The following is a 19,591-nucleotide window of genomic DNA, read 5'->3' on the forward strand; positions in this document are numbered from 1 at the left end:
CTTTCTTTCTTTCTTTCTTTCGTATATTTGCAGAAAATACCATACAATGTTTTAATACTGAAAGAGTGCAATGGATTGCCAAGCACCGTTTTCATCTGAATCGCGTTTCAAAAGGACGGTTCTGTAACAAATCATGCCCCTATTTTATCCGACAACTTTCTCAACAGCTGTACTTGTACTATCACAGACCATATATCGTCTTCTTCACGAAATTGATTCCCTTTTAAGTAATGCAGCAGTTAATTTTTTTTTCGCTGAAATTAAGATGCCGTATGGATTAGCTATTAGGGCGATCATGCTGTGAAATGGATGATGGTATTTAAGGGAGATTACAAAGCTTTTATTACCCCATTTACGTCCATATGGACACAGACATCACCACATGTTGTACACGTTCTAGCCTTTATTGCCTTGTATCACTAGCAGAGGCACCAGTTATATAGAGACAGTGTGTGTGTTTCAATTAACTTTACACTGTAATAACTTCAAACTACTGCGTTACAAGCAGCAGACAACCTTCGCAAATCATGTTAACAGGCTGCGGTGAAAGATTCTGGGACACGTTCCAAAAGGGTCGTTTTTATAAGTTCTTCTCGTTAAAAAAGGCAAATATGTGGAAATATAAGAATAATCACTGACAGGCCCTATTGGCATAGTCGTTGCACGTACTTGACTTCATATATATTTCGTTTAATTCAGATCTATCTATTAGTAAGTCTGGAGTAGTGTCCGTCAGTTCAGCCCTGTAAAATGTTCTCTAACTTGGCCTACTGTACACTGCCATGTCACAAATAGCCGAATATGGCCTCCCAAATTCTAGCCAACCATGGTTAGAAGTTGGTCAGCGCAAAATAGGTCTGGTTGGCTGGTGGTCGACTACTATTCTGTCGCACTAACCGAATGTTTCTTAGGTGGGGTCGTGTGGCGTGGGGGCAGAGTACTCGACTCGGAACCCTGAGTCCCGGGTTCGAGTCCTGACATGCCACCGATCTTGTGCCATTGGGAAAGGCACTTTACACGACTTTCCTCACTTAACTCAAGGGAAAATTAGTATTGTCTTGTTCAGTATTTGTCCTCTGCGTTGGTGACGATAAAAAATATGTTGATATAACTTGAGTGTGCCGTCGTTAAGTGCAGTCATGAAATGTTGGAATAAAAAAAAAATGTTTCTAAAATATTCGGGGATCAGTCGGCAGGTTCCACTATGTAAGTCAGTAGAACACCAGCCAACCATTCGGGTGTAAGTCAACAGTGTTATGGGCGTGTATGGTAGTCATATTTGACTAAAATTAACTCATGTTCATTCTGCTTTGTATCTAAAGGTATGAGTGACGCCAAGGTGATCAGACTGTTACCGAACATCAGCCGAACCTGGTCATCTGATGTTCGGGAGCAAATTTGGAGGAAGGTCGTAAATGTGTGAAAGGGGCTTTAGGGCGATTATTTACCGTCGGAAACTTCTCGGGTCTATTTGGGGGTGATTCACGCATGATTCCTGCAAAATCCTGCAAAAAATGTCTTCTTTTGGAGGTGAATAAACCAGCTACATGTGCTTTATTTACTTACAGATTGTGCTGACGTGAGAACGCGAAACAAACTCAACGGTGTCTACCCAACCTGGCCCAAGAATGTCAGCAGCGCCCTTTATGTGTACTGTGATCAGACGACACAAGGAGGCGGCTGGACTGTCATTCAGCGTCGCGTAGACGGCAGCGTCAACTTCTTTCGAAACTGGACAGACTACCGGGACGGATTCGGGGATCTAAACGACGAGTTCTGGCTGGGGAATGAAAATCTGTACATCATAACGTCCCAGAAAATGTACAGGTTGAGAATTGAGCTGGAAGATTGGGAGGGGGTGAGGAAGTATGCTGAATATTCATTCATGATCGTGGATTCTGAGATCGATGATTACAGGCTTAAGCTTGGATCTTACGTTGGGAACGCAGGGGATTCGATGTCTGCGACTAACACCACCCATGGCTGGGACATCTTCAAGAGAAATCTTAACAATATGACCTTCAGCACCAAGGACAGGGACAACGATAATTCCCTGGATAGCTGTGCTCGGCTTTACAAAGGAGGCTGGTGGTACAACAGCTGCTACAACGCCAATCTGAACGGGAAATACTACAACACAGGTGGACAGGCGTATGATAGTGACTTGCAAGATGGCATTGAGTGGTTTACGTGGAAGGGTTGGTACTACTCACTAAAGTCGGTATCGATGAAACTTCGTCCTGTCGATTTTTTACCTTAAAATGTTTGGGCTAGACGTACGGATGCAATACCTTTCTGGTATTGACTTAAAAGTGCCTTCTATTTCTTTGTCACCGCCAAATGTACATATCTTGATATAAAAAAAAAATACGAATGATGCGCAAATAAAAAAGAACGACCTCACATGCTTGATATCGTGATATGTACACTGGCCACCAAACAAAGCAATGTCCGAGAAGAAGTTGTTGTAGATACCTGTGCTATACATGAAAGATTTACATGTACATGTATGCAATTGAAAATAATTGACATGGGCGTCTTTGATTAGACGCCTATTCTTACCACGTCTGTAAGAAAAGATTTTTGAAGTTTGTTAGACTTCTAGATAGCGGATACTACTGCACTAAAGAGCAAGCAGGGTCATATGAGTTCCATTAGGCCACAGCAAGTAAATTTTATGGATGACATCATCCGCAGACTCCAAATCTAATGCGAGCGGGTGAAAAAAACAAGGCGGCCAAATAAAACAAGATTCCTACATTTTAAAATTTTGACTCAATCATTGTACAAATGGTTTTGATTCAGTAGGAACATTACATATACACAGGCAACATCACATATCACTGCACATCACATATCACTGCACAAAACATTAAATCAGAGCCTTTTCTTGTCTCCTCGCTTTATAGTTATCTGCCATCCACCTTCCGGTATGGCAACAGACATCTTTGCCCATTTAATTTCGGCATGTTTACCACTGTCAAAAGGCAACGACATTTCTTGTTTTTTTTTTCCAAAGTCAAGTGAAAATTAATGCGCGCGTTGATGTCATCCATAAAAAGGACTTGGTGTGGCCTTAGCAAAGACAGTAGGAGACCAGCAAAGTTGTCATTTTGCCTGTATTCACAATATTAACGCAAAGAAATTATGGATAACTTTATGGTTAAAAAACACAGCCAGTTGGATATTTTGTACTGCAATCCGGGATAGAGCAAAAAATAGGTATTAACCACAATCCCCGCTTTTTGCCTTATTGCTGAATGTTGTATAGTGCGTGCGGATGGACTCCCGGTGGGCTTTTGTTGCCCTTAAACAGAAAATTGCAACAAAGTTTACAAACTCAGCTTAGCTTACTTGAGCGAATATGATAAATTCTTCTTCTTCAATCTTCCTTTGATGAGTACCTTGCAATAATTGAGATAACTTATGACAATTCAATTGGAAATAATATCTATTTAGACATAAAATGATGACAATCCTACTTCACAGGAAGAAGGCAATGGGAAAAATGCGCGCAGACTTTTTGATTCCTTTAAGTCAACAAGGAATTTATTTTATATGTATGCCTATCCCCGGGAGTTGTATCCACTCTGGCATGCTTTGTATATTGCTTGAGAACTTCCGGTTACATCCGAAGAGAATTGAAGCCAAAATCCCTCTTTTTTGTGCAAGTCTAGTTTTTTTAAATATATTTATAGCATACAAGTATACAAGAGTATGAAATGTGTGGATACAAGTAATTACAATTTTGAAGACATTGTAGTTTTTCAAGTACAGGTATAGATTTGTAGCCTTCCACACTGTTCTTGTTTTACTTTATTGGTGATGTTAGACTATTCTGATAAATGTGGGAATGGACTTGAATATTAGTCTCTCGGACAATATCTTGAAACCACTTAAAAAGGTCCAGCAGTAATATATTACGGTCTTTATACATGGAAAGGCATGCCGATAGTTTGATGTACAAAAATAGATAATGTTCAGCATGCCTTTACTGCACAACGGTAACAAAGCCATACTTGTAAAAACGACAAAAATGCGAAAAAAAGATTTCGTTATAACTGATACTACTTTAGCCTGACTACAATTTCCATTTGTACTGTACAACTTGCTCTACATGTGCGTGAGTGTGAATTAAACTTAATGTAGAAAAAATACTTTGAATTTAGATTGTCTTATGATGGCAGTGAAGAACAGTAATCAGATCGACTTAGAACAACATAGGCGAGGTGGTTTGTCGAGTGGTACTCTCTAGAAATACTGATACAATAAATGGAGAATTTTTACTCTATTACATCTCTGTTGGCAGTTCTATTCCTATGCCGTTGCTGTTTTATAAATTTGAGCTGATGAAGTGTCGCCCATATATGCCTATGTACACACGGGTATATATTTTGTGCCTTAAGGTCTCAACTTATTCTACAAACTTGGTTAATAAATTTTACTGCCACTGGCTTACATTAACGTGAACGTCGTGGGCATATAAGATAAACCCATTATCTACTTCAACCTTCACCATGGGTAAAACATAACAACTTCTGCCTCTTCTAAAAATACGCATTTAATTGAAAGACCTGATGCAACTGGTAAAGCCCGGAAGATGCAATCAGTAGAGTTGTTGGACCCTGGTCCCCGGGCCATTTCAGCCTCTGGAGATGAGTGAGACAAGATAAGATATAATGGAAACCGATGTCGTCTTGAGCTATAAAATGATAGATAGTAGCCTTCAACAACATCCCTAAACTGTCTAGCTGGTGTGAAGTGTAATAAATTGGGTCCATTGTGGTGCATTAAGTGATATAGGCGCCTAGAATACCTTACAGAACGTCTTATGTTGAAAGGAGAAGTATACATAAACTTTCTGTATTCTTGTTACCTCCGTAAAAATGGTTGTATTGTGTTCGGAATGTGTTTCTCCCTGTTTGATTTTTTGTGTGAGCATAATTTAGTAACCTGCACATAGAGTCCATTCACCAAGAGGACTATTCATCGTAATGAGTACAATTTCTTGTTAACTGTTTCTTGTTAACGTTTCGTTTAATTTGTGCTATTGATATTGTGGCCATAATTTCTTAATGTAAGGTTAGTTGGGAGGCTCTTTCTGTTTTTCATATCTGTGTGAGCCATCTTGGCTGTCTCTGTTTAGTTTGTTTATTATGTGTTATATTTTTAACAAATAGAAAACAAGGTGAAGACAATCCTAAATAATTGCAATAACAACCTTCTTGACTTGGTATAGACTTAAACGTATAATAATATAGTGTATGCTAGTAGGTAAAAAGCTTAATGTTAATTGGCCTCCTAGGAGCTTTTCTCGGTACCGCAACGACCTTTCAAACTTTGTCCTTAACTTGCAATGGTCCTGAAGTTTTGCTGGCAATTAACGTAAGTGTAGGTTTGGTCCCTAAAGTGGTTTGTTCTAGGTATGTACTTTTGCCGTATGCTTACTATTGATTGACTCCCATCTTAGTTGATATTGTGTTATCTTAGGGCTTCCTAGATTTATCTTCTGTCAGCAAAACGAACACGCATCGTAAATCTGTGAAAAGAAACAGATGGAAATTACAAGGTAGGTGGTACGGGAAAAAGTGTGATAGACCAGCCGAGCATGAGACACCCTATGAGGCCCATACGTTTCGATACACGCCTCCTGTAATGGCAACAGCGCTAGCGTTTCGGGCTACACAGGAAAATTGTTGCACAAGCAAATGGATGGATTTTTTAAAAAATGCCAGACGTTTCAGGAAGCATGTACAACTTTTTTCCACGGAATCTGTAGTTGAACAGACATTTTTACTCAAATATCTGAATCAAGACATGCAGTGGATGCTTTTTGAAACGTCTAACAGTTTTCCATGTATTTACAGTTGCTTGAGTAATGATCTTCTTGTGTTTCTACATGTATATTAGGCCACAGCAAGTAAATTTTATGGATGACATCCTCTGCAGACTCCAAATCTAATGCGAGCGGGCGAAAAAAAAACAAGGCAGGCCAAAAAAAAAAACAAGGTTCCTACATTATAAAATTTTGACTTAATAATTGTACGAATGGCTTTTATTCGGTGGGAACATCACATACACACAGTCATCATCATATATCACTGCATCAAAGTAAGAAACAAAACATTAAATCAGATCCTTTTCTTGTCTCCTCTTGTCATAGTTATCTGCCCTCCACATTCCGGCATGGCAACAGACATCTTTGCCCATTTTCGGCATGTTGACCACTGTCAGAAGGCAACAATTTTTTTTTCAAAATCAGGTAAAAATTAATGCGCGCGCCGATGTCATCCATAAAAATTACTTGCTGTGGCCTTATCTGAATATCTAATCTACATCCACACTTCTACATCTACATCTACTTCCATCTTTCCAGATGGAAGGATGCCTACAATCTACATCCACGAATCTTTCAGACTGTTTCCGTAAAATGCACGAAACCGGCTAATAAATCTACAGGAAACAGAATAATTATGCCTTTTTGTTCCTATGATCATGTTTGGTTTCATATTCAAACGTCGAACTACTGCCATTCTTGTCCCACCCCTAGCAGCTATTTCATTGGAAGTGATTTAAAGTTTTAGTTGACGATTTCAAAGCAGAATAACTCCAGGCATTCAAAAAGGATTTTCACCCGGTAGCTATCCTTGGTGAAAAGGAAGCAAACAACACATTAATTATGCTAATTGGGATCATATTTGCATAATTAATGAGTAGAGTTTGTATATGCTTACTCATAAATGATAGGAGTTTGTTTAAAAACTCGTAACATATTTAACTTGGAGGAAGGAAAATTATGAAACGCAAATTATGCAAATAAAGACCTAATTTGCATAATTAATGGCAACTTGCTGTAATACCTTGCTGGTAAATGATGGGAATTGTTTCTACTTAGGTGGAGGTAAACATTTTCATATATATGCATTATGCTAACTAGGGGTGATTTGCATAATTGTTTCGTAGGTGTGCTGTCCTGAAGCTCTTGTTTCGATGCTAGCTTTTAAAGCTTCAAGTATGAAAAGACGACGAAAATGTGCTAAAAGCTAAAGAAAAAAGTAGTAAATGACACATTTTGTGATCCAATTTCTGTTGTTGTTTTATTAGCTTAAGATCGCATTGAATGCTTCTAATAATATGGTATAACACAACTTTGCCCCAACATCTGGTTTTGGTGACAACAGATTAGATGATGCCCATTTTCCTTTGTTTTCCTTGCTCACCTGTAGGCAACCACCAGTGATGCTTCCCCGTTATTCACGCAGTACGATTAGCACCTACTGGAAATAATTCGCCATAAAGAAAATAAGATTGAAGTCCTGCAAAGATCCCTTGGAGAATTTTCCCTTTATCTCAGCAGTTTGAACGTTATTTCATGCGTTCATTTATGGTGGTAATTGCCACAATTATCTTCTCATTCGTAATTCTAACGGTGCTGGTAATGGCGCATACATAGTGCTGCCTGCAATGAAAATGAATTGCCAGCTTAACGAACCAGCAAACTTCTAAATGTCACTGAGGACGTTAAAACTACCCTGGCACTATCTCTGCAAGGAAGCTGTTGTTGCTTTTATATGTAAGAAAATATAATGTTTCTATGTAAAGAAAGATGCGAAAATTCTATGCTACTGAAAAGTGCAATTTCTTTTAAGTTTTGGGCACCTTAGTGACCCTTCTTAGCCCATATTTGCAACTGACGTCACAGAATACAGTGAGATAACATATAGAGTCCTTTCAGGCTATCTATAGTCATTTTATATCCAAAACTGTCCATGAGGCATTATTGCAATCTACCATAAGGCAATAAGTTCACCGCCCCTTATATAAAGTGAGCGAAGATTGGCACAATGTGACATTGGTATTCTACATCAACATACAAGCGAAACCGTGACCAATCAGAAACCTTTTTATATAAGTGACGACTCAGCTCGTCAGTTAAAGCACGGCCGTGCGCGATACTGGGTATCATAATTTGCAATCCTCCTGGAAGAGTGTCCCTGATTGGCCACAGTCGTCTTAGTCCTCTTACCCGATTTTGCGCTGCAGTCAATGGTGACTTATTTCCGAATGGTTCTATCTATATAGGGATGCGTCATAAGATTGGGTATCCTGCAAGCGCAGTCTTACGGAATGAAGTCACCCACACACGTTAGCTCATCAAATACTTCAGCGGAAGCCTATGGGAGATATCAACGTACATCTCCAAACGAGAAGGAATGAAGCAGTACTAGTTAAAGACTTAGAGCAGTACTATTCGGGAGAGGTTCTGAATGTGTAGCTTCGGTTTTATTCATGGCCCCGTTCAAGCCTAACCGGTTTCGATCCTTTTTCCACCAAAGCAGGATTGAAGTGGCCCCATCTGAACGCTCCAAATCGCATTGAAATCGCTGCGATCCCAAACCACATCGGGAGGTAGTTTTAAACCGGTTTCCTCGGACAGCGATTTGAAATGTGACTTTAACCCGTTTTACCGGTTATCTTGACCCGGTCATGGGTTACGGTTTGGTACTAGTGTTTCTTTACTTATATGCAGTATCAAAATTTACGTGACAGCAACTTAAAGAGCGGTAATGCCCGAGTAATGTGCTCATTCTAGCTTCACCGTCTTCGGTGCGACCGCCTCCGGCGGGACCACGTCGGCATTCCGCCGAAATACACTGGGAGGGGGGGCACCAGCAAGCAGGTCGTTACCCTCTGACATTGATAACACGCTACCTTGCGTGTTTTCATCAAACAGCAATGAACATACTGGTAGATTAGGCGAATCGTACTCGGCCACGGTTTGAAAGGAACGTGTGGCACTCGGACCAGATGTGAGGAATGCGTTTTGTTCAATTCGCGGCTCAGGCGGTTTGGTGTGAACAAGGCCTATAACGATTGATTACCCATTACCTACACGCACAACGCGCTAACGACTTTATATTGCCCTTCGTTCAATGACTAGTCCGAGGCAATTATACTTGAGTTTGAGCAAATCGATTCACTGACGCCGAACGTTTTGGTTTTAATGTTCAGCTATCGATTAGGCTGGGAAGAAAATTTCATAAAAGATATGGATAATAGAGAATGAAGACTAAACATTTAAACAGCATTGGCACTCAGAATTCTGTGTTTTCTCTACGATTGTGTATTACATTAGATGTCACTCAAATAGATTAAAAACATTGACATGCCAGCTCAGAAAAGAACTATAAATTTCTATAGATGTATCAACCCAGGGTTCTACCATACGTATGGATGGAAAATTGTTCTTCGTCATGTTTTTTCTCCTCGTCTTTCTTTCATTTCTTAAAATGGATTCAATTTCTTTATTTTGGGGGGAAAATGACCTGGAACGTGGTAGAGTGGGCAAATACTTCCAGGCGTTTTTTTTCTCATTTCTGTGATAGAAAGTTTAAGAATTGTTTGATTTGTTTGATTTACTGTTTTCCTAGAAAATGTGCTATGGCAGTGTGTGTTACTATATTTTGCATGTATGACCATATTTGGTAGTTGTAGGAATGGCTCTGATTGCAGATGCGGTTTCTGATTGGCTGTTGAGATCTATATGATCAACATGATACGGGACAAAGTGCCTCACGGTACATCACGTCCTGGGATAGGAGGTACAGCTGGTGTGGCAGGTGGTGGTGCGCAACACAAATATACAAACAAATGAAAAATGATATATAGATAATGAATTGCAAGAAAAAAGAAGCCGAAATGTGCAACTATATACAAAAGCCACACCAGAAAACAAAAATAATAATGGAGATAATGGAGTTATATGCTAAACGGACACTGTACCTGGTGCCACATATTAATAATAGGAACAACTGCCATGTCTTCTACAAGTATTCACCAGTTTGCCATCCCCACAATGCAATGCGAAAAACAGGGGGGGGGTCTAAACTCATTTGCATAAGACAGGAAGGCATCGGAATGGTCCGGGTGATGTAAAACAGCTTGAATGAAGAGAATGAAGTTTTTGTGTTCTTTTCAACACTGAACATGTGGTTTGTAACAGCATCAGTATAGCGTTACCACTATAACGTTACAAACCACATATTCCAAAAAAATTCATTCTCAATTCATTGTTGTCAGATTCAACCCATAAAAATTTAGTTAACGCTCAGCATAAAATTCCCCAACACCTCAGAACACAGTGAAAATCAAGCTGTTTAACGTCAACAGGATCATTCCGATGCCTTCCTGACCTATGCAAATGAGTTTAGACCCCCCATTTTCGTTGAAGAGATTCATTTGTCACGTATAGATACAGTAAGGGTAAGTAAGTCTTGGGGAGTTACTTACCCTTACTCCGGAGGGAGGCAGCGGGGGGTGGGACCCGACAGACCGATGCAAGTCTCGGGCCTAGTCTCGCGCTCTCGCGAGATTAGGCCACTCCGTGAACAAGATGGACTGATAGCCATCGAAAATTTGAAGGTTAGTATCCTTATCCTTCCAAAGTTGTCACTGATGAAAGAATTCACTAGGAACCCCCCATTTTCGCATTGCATTCTGGGGATAGGAAACTGGTGACTTGCCAGAGAACCTAGCTGAGTCGGGCGGCGAAGAGCTCCTGCAGCCCCGAAGACAACCCACCGCAACCACGCTAGACTGAACATCAGCCTATGGAGAGTTAGTGTGTTACGCCTAATAGAATGATATAGATGCAGGTACTTTTGTACAAAGAATAAGATACATGTCGCAGAACACACGGTCTATTGACCACGTTTTGCTGATGCCTTCTTTTTCATAGTCACGACTTAAGGCGCAAAGACATATACGTCTTCATACGCCTATCATTTGCCGTCGATTCTGCACTAGTTCTTTTCAAGTGTTCCAAGTGTGAAGAATGATCCACCGTCAGTAGGGCTCGTCGCTGATTCCTCTATCTTGTCTTTTTCAACTCAGGCCATGCTGATTTGACTAAATCCGCTGCGAACCCTGAACTACTGAAATTGATATTGATTTTTAATTGACCCAAATTTTAAGCAATTTCTAATTTTAAACAAGATCTAATACTATGTTATTTTAAATCATCAATACTGTTATTTTAATGCGTTATTTTAGTGTGTATTTTAAAGTGTATTTGTGTGAGTTGTAATTCTGAACGTCTACTACTTGTATATCATTGTAATGTCCTTACATCAATTCAGCCACTCATCGATGCGGCTTGGAACTTTGGACAATTTCAGTCGACAAGTTGACAATAAACCACTTTATTATTAACCCCCAAAAACTGATGCGACCGTGCAAATAAAATAAAAAGTTTTGTAAAAAGTTGCCTTTATTATGGAATGTGGGCGGGCATGAAGGTTGAACATCCATATTTATTTTTGTATTATATTTTTATTTGCATTTCGGTTTGATTTTGTATTATATTTTGGCTTGATTTGTAATCCATGACCCCGCCCTCACCCTCGACCTTGTTGAAAAGCGGTCAAATATATGTACCGAACAAGCTTTCGAGTTTAAATAAAGGCTTACTACTACTACTACTACTACTACTACAAAGGACTAAACACACAGGGTGTGGTATTGCAAATTATAGACTCATTATCATTCTTCCACATTTTCTTCCAATCCTTTGGCTTGGATTTTGGCATTCTACGACAATAGTAATGTTTTCAAACATATATTTCTTTGCGATTTATAAGGCATATATTAGCAGATCAGTTGTTTTGTACATTTTACAACAAGATCTATTTTTTCGTAAACAGACGAAAATTTATGCGCGTACGGATGCCATCCATATAATCAAAACAACATAGTCTTATCTGAGCGAAAGCCAAAGACGCATACAAGGTTGATAAACCTAGGACACACATCTAAAGGCCAATGTAAAGATAGCCATTTTATTGGAGTTCGTTGGAAACTATTTATGGACAGGAGTCTGGTGGAAGAAAAATGACTGCACTTAGAAAGCACGAGATTCAGTCCAGGTCTCTTGTATACTGATTAATACGTTCATCATGCTATGATTGTTGTTTGTTACGCATGAAAAGATCAATTCCTCTCTCTCTCTTCAGTGCTGTGTATCGTTAGAACACAGGAAAACCTTTTGGATAACAGTTGGCATAATCTAGCTACTAGTACATTCTATGCTACGTCAATGAAGGTTAGACATCCAGGTAATGAGATACGCCAAAACGCAGTTACTCAAGCTACTGGATGTGATTTTGGAAACAGTGAGACGTTTCAGCTAGTATCCACTAGATCTCGTTTTACTAACTTGCATCATCTTGTCTTGACTTGTCTACCTTTTGTTTATTTTTCGACTTCCAAAAATTGTCTTCAGTTATTTGCATATCTATCAATAGTTTGTGCCTATGAACCATCTCCCTTGGTTTCTCAGTCACTGACGAAAGCTAGTGGATACTAGCTGAAACTACTGACCGTTTCCTAAATCAAATGCAGTTGCTTGAGTAACTGCTTTTTGGCGTATATTCTATGCTGTGCATAAAATGAAATTTTGCATTATTGTCTACTATCTAATCGGACTGTTCGTTTCTTTGCCTTCGACTAAATATCTTACTATTATCTGCCATACATTAACCCTATTCAGACGGGGGGGGGGGGGCTTTTGAGGTCCGCGCCCACTTTCATCTCAGATAGCGCCCGAACGGCTTGCTCTAGATCCGTAAATTTGGTGACTTTTCCTAAAAAGTATTTGTCAACAATTTCATATTAATCAGATAAGTTCATGATTTTTGTGTTGCCATGGCAACGGGTTTCTGACAGGCAATTTTTGAAAAAAATCGGTAATATTTTGGTTTAAACATTAAATGTTTCTAGGTTCTATGTTTATTTACACTTTCTTTTTAACATTAATAACATTTTATATAATTATATCTATATATAATTTGTATCATGAAAAATTCATAATTTATGCTAGATTGATGACGTTATCGGTCGAAATCCAAGATTGCAAACCATATAATTAGCTATTGTGTAACCATGTTTTTTTCACTAAAAATTTTATAATTACATGAAAGTTGTTATGAATTAATTTAATTAGTACATCATTCCCTGAAAATTTGGTGGACCTACAATAAGTGGTTGTTGAGTTACAGGGGGCGGGCCTCAAAAGCCCCCCCCCCTGATCTGAGCCTGCCCAAAAAAGCCCGGTCTGAATACCTGTTACAATGATCGTTGTGCAATAAACTTTAACTTGACCAAAGGGATTTGTTTTTGGTGGCGTAAGAATGTGTGTGGCATAGCACGATAACACACACAATCACATATTCACGACCTTCTCCGATTTTTTTCCATAACATCAGCCGACCAGATTTTTTGCCTTGCCTTCTTTAACCATATCTAGACGGGTTTTTTTTGTGATTCGTGAACGGTATATCGTATTTATGACCCCGACCCAAGAAAAAATATGCTACCGGTTATGTGGTGATGAGCGTATGTAGCGCATATGACTTTCCTCCATGCATATATTTCTAGAAATAATGTGTGAGATTAGAAGATGACAATTACCTGTTTTGTCGCTAGATGGCGCATGTAGACAGTAAATGACAGTGCCGATTGTATATACATATGGTATGTAGTTACATGGATGGCATCTGCGAGCGCATGAATTCTGGGCCGTTTCCAAAAAAAAAGTTGAACCTTGTTGTAAACCGTACAAACCAGTTGCAAGATGAGCAAATATACAGCGTAAGTTGCAAAATAAAATATTTAGAAACGATACAAATGTCGTAGAATGCCAAAATCAAACAAAAAGACGAAAATGTAGAGAAATGAATTTGTAGAGTAAATCATTCGCCAAACGATATTTTTGTCATTTGTTAAATAATCATGACCACGTAGATTTTATAATGTAATTATAATGTAATTATAATGTAATTTTTTTGCAAAATTTTTTTTAATATTCGCATGGCCTAAACAACAGGCAAAATGACTGACAAACACCGTCTGTAGTTAACATACGTGTTTAACCCTACCTAGACCGGGGGGGGGCTAAAAGTGCCCGCGGCAACTTTGATGTCACCTAGCGTCTAAACGGCTAGCCGTAGAACGGCCAAACTTGGTGACTTTACCTAGAATATTGTTGGCAACAATTCTCTATCATTGGAATAAGATAATAATTTTTTGTGTTGCCATGGCAACGGGTTTCTGACAGGCATTTTTTGCTAAATTTAGTACTTTTTGTTTCAACAATAGAATTTTATGGGTTTTATGTCAAGTTACTCATGGTTTCTAATATAAATGACATCCCATATAATTTTATGTAAATTTTATCATTAAATATGCATAATTTATGCTAATTTGATGACGTCATTAGCCAAAATCCAAGATGGCGGACCATATCATTAGAACAGGTATATACAGGTTATTTTCATTACAATTTCATCAATACTTCCATTTCTTTTTCCAAAAAATGTTTAAATGAAGGTCTTTAGTATGTTTACAATGTATTTTAGGCTTTATCATGAAAAAAAATATTTTTGAAAATTCAAGATTGATGATCCAAGATGGCGGATATCTTAAATATGCATGACGTCATTTTATGACGTCACCGGTGTTGCTATGGGCAACATAAGACTTAGTACACCATAATATTCTGTCATAAACACTTTTGGTACAGTTATGTTGAATACCATTTAGTTTTCAGGGAAAAACCTGTTTAGACGGTTTTGGCCAATAAAATCACATTAATGACGTCATAATGACGTCATATTACGTCATAACGACATAAAAATTGTAGATATAATACATTTTTACTAGTACACCATTCTCTAAAAATTTGGTGGTCATACGCCATACCGTTCGCGAGTTCTTAGGGGGGTCAAAAGAGCCCCCCCCCCGGTCCACCCATGTCAAAAAAAGCCCGGTCTAGGTAGGGTTAAAGTTACGCAGGCTGAAATTGACCGCGACCTATCTACGAGTTTAGAGCGATTAATAAAGGAGCTGGAAAGCTGTTGGCAACTCCCCAAAAAATTCCTTTCCATGTTACTCCTTAAAAAACAGGTCGGAAATGATCGTCGTTTAGAATATAGTGGACCACAACATACTACTTGGCCAACTAAAATTTTAAGGTTTTAAAGGATTATTTGTCAGATAGAACGCAAGATGTCTCGAAAAATAATTTCATTTCATTCCATAAAACAGTTGCATGCAGTGCCCAACAATGATCTATACTCGGTCCTCTTCTATAATTTAAAAAAAAAATCTATATCAACGATCTTGCTCTGGTATCAGTGTGTGGTGGTCAAACAGGAGTCTGAACCCCCTGCTATAAAAATACAACATGATGTAACCCAACACTAGTCATCATGGTAACAGACAGTCTGGTTCAGTTTATTGACCTTTTTTGGTTTAGAGAAGAAGAGGAAGAAAAAACTGAAGAAAAAACTATGTTTTCTTCCGGTAAACATAACTAAATGGATAGTTTAAGGCAAATAAGTTTTCCACTAACACAGACACAACACACTTCATTATTTTTACATGAACAAGTAAGAAATACACACTGTTTCTAGGAGTCTTCAAAAACGAAAAACCCTTATGGAAGTTTCATATTGACCAGATTTGAAAACGAATCTCTAAGAATATTGTTACTTTTACAAGCCGTAGCAGACTGGATTTCATTTCATGAACTATTATGTATAACAATGCAACCTGCTCATACATTGTAGCTCAGTAGTGTGCTAATGGCTCATTGTTCTAAAGGTGATGAAGCTTTTTACTTGCTGCACACGTGTATTTGCGTCATGGGATATTGCCAAATCAGTTGACAAAGCGCCGAAGCAATAAAGACTTTAATGTGTAACAGGCAACGTACATTAATGAGTGATATTATTGAAGTGTAAAACCAAAGTCTGTTACTTTATGGTCCTGTCACACATTCGCGAACTTGGCGTCCCGAACATTTTTTTTTACCTTCGCCAAGAAGGTTATGTTTTCAGAGGCATTCGTGTATGTGTGTGTCATTCCGTCTGTAAACACGATAACTTGAGAAGGATTAAATGGATTGTCTTGGTACTTTGTAGGTAGGTAGGTCTTGATGAGACTTCGAAATGATTAGATTTTGGACCCCCTTGTTATGGTACTGCAGCTGAACTTCCGGTTTTGATATCTCATGATCGAGACATGCTAGGGTGACGAAATTTGCATGGTAGGTAGCTCTTGTGCTGGGAAAGAAGTGACGTAGGATTGAGCCCCCTATAGCGTCTTACTCTGGGACTTCAGGTCTATCTGTTTTAAAATACTCAAAAGAGGATAACTCAAGAGCCGGTTGACGGATCGTCGTGATTTTTGGTATGTAGTTAGCTTACGTGATGTTTGATAAAATTATGAGACAATTATGCAAATATGGATGTTATTTGCATAATTATTGTAAAATTCTATAAATCAGCTTGTGAGATTGGTAATTGAGGAAACACAGACAGATAATGATTAGGTAAATGAGGACTTCATTTGCATAATTAATGAGAAAATTATAATTCTGTAATGATAACTTCCTTAATGTCATACTTGTGGCATTTGAAACTCCAGTGAAGGTAAACATCATTAAAAATAATGTATTTAAATTAGGATCTCATTTGCATAATTTATGAGAATGCTAGAATGGCATTGTTTGTTAATATAAGACTGCCTTTTGGTTGACATTGTGATAAATTGATATACTTCATCAAAATGAGTATCTTATTTGAACAATCAGGGGAATGATCTGTCAGTCATAAAGATTCACATGATTTGGCGAAGATATGAGATCGGGGAACTCTAGTTTCATTATTTAGTACTTGTGATGTTACTGCCTAATAGCCTATGGTAAATGGAGGCTTCTCATTGGTCGACATCACCGGCTGTATGATAATAACATTAAGTTCGATCCACTGGAAGAGTCCATTCTTAAATATTGGTCATATACAATTTAGGGCTGAAGTGATTTAAAAAAAAACATAATATTTTATTTCAATTCATCACCAAGTGAAAACACCATCTTCTAATTTCAAATGCATAGATGTTCCCTAGTAACCACTCCACTTCCCCCTCTTATACAGTCCTGCAGTTTTCGTAACGATCAGCAGGTGTCCAATTCAATAGTTTTAGTCATGCATGAGCAATAAGCAAAACCCACAGGAGAACGTACAACAGTAGTCAGTTGCCTGTAGTCTTCAATTTTGTTGGCTAGATCAGATCAGACAGGATATATACACTGTCTCCTATGAGATGCTCTGATATTGCTTTGGATAAAATCTGCTGCAAGAAGAAAAGCCCACTGGTCAAAGACCACACTTGTCTTATATATGAGATGATCAATCAAAGAGTAGATCGCCATGTATCAGGGGAAAGGGTCATAACACGAAATCCGTCTAAGACGTCCTACATTGTGGTTTCCAAGAAGTACGAATAAAGCTGTAAAGAAGGCAGAAGAAATTTATTGCGTCCTTTTTGGTACATTGACGGTGTGACTTCATGTTCTGTTCCTGAATAGGTAGACATAACCACATTCCTTTACAGCAAAGGATTTGCCAACGTTGTGATTTAGATAAAATTGAGGATGGGTGTCGTTTTCCACTAGGTTCTCCACTAGCTCACATAACTTCACCGTCCAGATTCCTTGTTCGAAATCTTTTTACAGTGACAGTTTCTTTCCCCGTACGGCCAAGCTTTGGAATTCCTTTCCTCCAATTCCTTTCCTCCAAAACTACTCTGTTACAGAATAAAAAATAAATAAATATTCGTCTCTGTCACAAATGTCTACGAGTTCAGAACTACCTACTCAGATTCGCATCAAATTCACTCCATACAAAACTATTTCATAATGAAGTTACCATCAATATGTCTGCGTTATACGACATTTCAGTAATTGATTAATGACCACCATTTCAGGTGCACAGTACCATTCATAGTGCCTCAATACAGTTCTACTAATTAAGGGCCACAGCAAGTAATGTTTATGGATTACATCAGTGCGCTCATTGATTTTCACATTATCAAAAAAATTGTTGCTAATGTAAATGTTAATGTTAATGTAAAAAATTGTTGATAATGGTCAACATGCCGAAAATGGGCAAAGTTGTCTGTTGCCATGTCGGAAGGTGGATGGCAGATAAATATGAAGATAGGAGACAAGACAGGGCTCTGATTTAATGTTTTGTCTTTTACTTTGATGCACTGTATTTGTGATGGTGGCTGTGAGTAGGTGATGTTCCCAAATTTGTACAATGATAGAAACCTTTTATTTATCAAAGTTATGAGAAATGGATGTTGTAATTGTTGGCAGTAATATTAGCAAAACATAGGTAACGTTGAACAAGGTTTAAGATGTCAACATTTGATCTTGTTTTCCTGGCTCACCTTGATGTTTTTTCGCCCTATCGCATTAGATTTGGAGTTTGCGGAGGATATTTACTTGCTGTGGCCTAATTGTTGAATAATATCTTCTTGTTTTTGGTGACGCCTCAGGGGGGAGCCTAATGGCACAGTATTGTGTGTAGTTTGCAAGAATTCTAGGAATTGCACAGGCATTTTTTCCACAGGCATGGCATGTCTACAGGCATGTTGATGGCACACTTTTATGGACACATTCCTACGTAGTCCTAAATTCTTGCCCACATACCCACATGCCTTTCAAGTGGAAGTTTTACATTCTTCCCACATTTCTTCCCACATGCCTTCCAAGTGGATGCCTTAGCATTCCAAGTGGAAGTCTTACATTCTTGCTCACATTCCTGTCCCACATGCCTTCCAAGTGAATGAACTACAAACTCCTAAAACATTTTAGAATTACTTCTGTGAGTACAGTCGATAGTGATCAGATGTGCTGTTGTAGTACCAGGTAGCCGCTTGTGTTGAGTGTCCGTTGGATAGGTAAGTTTGCCATATACATTATCTTTGTCTAGTTTTCAAGGTCGTGATTTGGAGTTAGTTTTTTTTTAAGTTGCCAACACTAGTCAAAGAAGTTGCCAACACTAGTCAAAGTGTGTGTTGTTTTAGGATCTGTTATGACAATAGACAATAGCATTTTAAGGAGGGCCCCGCATGCCCATTTTCCGTAGAGTGTAATTGACTGTTTTAATTCTACGACTGTAACCGGACCGATCTATTAACGCCATGTTCAATGATGAATCCTATGATGAATTCTACGTAAGTCAGCACAAGACAATATTATTATTAGACTTTAATAAATGTATCTTGGCTTACATCTCACTCCAAATTTATCATGGTCACTCCACGTGTCAACTCTGGTGACGAAAGCAATGAAGCGAGTTAACTTGTTGACAAGAATATCAAATTTTGTGCCACGGAAAACGCTTGAAATCTTGTACAAAGCCATGATACGTCCTTTACTTGAGTACGCCAATGTTGCCTGGTGTGGTGTTCTTATGAAGGATTCAGACCTCCTTGAGTCAGTCCAGGTGTCCGCTGCCCGGGCTTGCACAGGCGCAATGAGAGGGACGAATCACCACCGCATCCTATGTGACGTCGGTTGGGAAACACTTGCCAACGGACGCGAAAAGTTCAAACTTGTTCACTTTTATAAAATGGCCAATGGCTTAGTTCCCAAATATCTACAAGACTTGGTTCCCCCACTTATCCGTGATTCCACCCCTTATGGCCTGCGTACTGACCAGAATTATCTCCCTTTTACCCA

At 38.6% G+C, this 19,591-nt stretch overlaps 1 pseudogene; it reads left to right on the forward strand.

The window, feature by feature from the left end:
• LOC109484902 overlaps positions 1–19,591 on the forward strand; it is a 93,374-nt pseudogene that overhangs the window by 15,877 nt on the left and 57,906 nt on the right.

This window comes from Branchiostoma belcheri, unplaced genomic scaffold (assembly GCF_001625305.1).
Source record: "Branchiostoma belcheri isolate BF01 breed outbred unplaced genomic scaffold, Haploidv18h27 scaffold71, whole genome shotgun sequence".
Taxonomy (NCBI): domain Eukaryota; kingdom Metazoa; phylum Chordata; class Leptocardii; order Amphioxiformes; family Branchiostomatidae; genus Branchiostoma; species Branchiostoma belcheri.